The sequence below is a fragment of the Triticum dicoccoides genome, chromosome 6B (genome assembly GCF_002162155.2).
Source record: "Triticum dicoccoides isolate Atlit2015 ecotype Zavitan chromosome 6B, WEW_v2.0, whole genome shotgun sequence".
Taxonomy (NCBI): domain Eukaryota; kingdom Viridiplantae; phylum Streptophyta; class Magnoliopsida; order Poales; family Poaceae; genus Triticum; species Triticum dicoccoides.
In genome coordinates this window covers 115007582-115008904 of record NC_041391.1, presented here as the reverse complement: position 1 = coordinate 115008904, position 1323 = coordinate 115007582, and positions in this window count along the sequence as shown.

Sequence of the window (1323 nt, the reverse complement as noted above, 5' to 3'; positions counted from 1 at the left end):
TGCCCTTTTTCTTGAAACTAGTGATCTTGTCCACCATCAATACTTTGATGTTTTTCTTTGATTTCTACCTTCACCGATTTTTGCATCGCAAAGAGCTTGGGAATTGTTTTCATCATCCCTTGCATATTATAGTTCATCACGAAGTTCTACTAACTTGGTGGTGGTGACTAGAGAATTCTGTCAATCACTATCTTATCTGGAAGATTAACTCCCACTTGATTCAAGCGATTGTAGTACCCAGACAATCTGAGCACATGCTCACTAGTTGAGCGATTCTCCTCCATCTTTTAGCTATAGAACTTGTTGGAGACTTCATATCTCTCAACTCGGGTATTTTCTTGAAATATTAACTTCAAGTCCTGGAACATCTCATATGGTCCATGACATTCAAAACGTCTTTGAAGTTCCGATTCTAAGCCATAAAGCATGGTGCACAAAGCTATCAAGTAGTCATCATATTGAGCTAGCCAAACGTTCATAACGTCTGCATCTGCTCCTGCAATAGGTCTGTCACCTAGCGGTGCATCAAGGACATAATTCTTCTATGCAACAATGAGGATAAACCTCAGATCACGGACCAAGTCCGCATCATTGCTACTAACATCTTTCAACTTAGTTTTGTCTAGGAACACATATAAAAACATAGGGAAGCAACAACGTGAGCTATTGATCTACAACATAATTTGCAAAATACTACTAGGACTAAGTTCATGATAAATTAAAGTTCAATTAATCATATTACTTAAGAACTCCCACTTAGAAAGACATCTCTCTAATTCTCTAAGTGATCACGTGTTCCGAATCAACTAAACCATAACCGATCATCACGTGAAATGGAGTAGTTTTCAATGGTGAACATCACTATGTTGATCATATCTACTATATGATTCACGCTCGACCTTTCGGTCTCAGTGTTCTGAGGCCATATCTACATATGCTAGGCTCGTCAAGTTTAACCTGAGTATTCTGCGTGTGCAAAACTGGCTTGCACCTGTTGTAGATGGACGTAGAGCTTATCACACCCGATCATCACGTGGTGTCTGGGCACGATGAACTTTGGCAACGGTGCATACTCAGGCAGAACACTTTTATCTTGAAATTTAGTGAGAGATCATCTTATAATTCTACCGTCAATCAAAGCAAGATAAGATGCATAAAAGATAAACATCACATGCAATCAATATAAGTGATATGATATGGCCATCATCATCTTGTGCTTGTGATCTCCATCTCCGAAGCACCTCCATGATCACCATCGTCACCGGCGCGACACCTTGATCTCCATCGTAGCATCGTTGTCGTTTATGCCGTCTATTGCTTCTA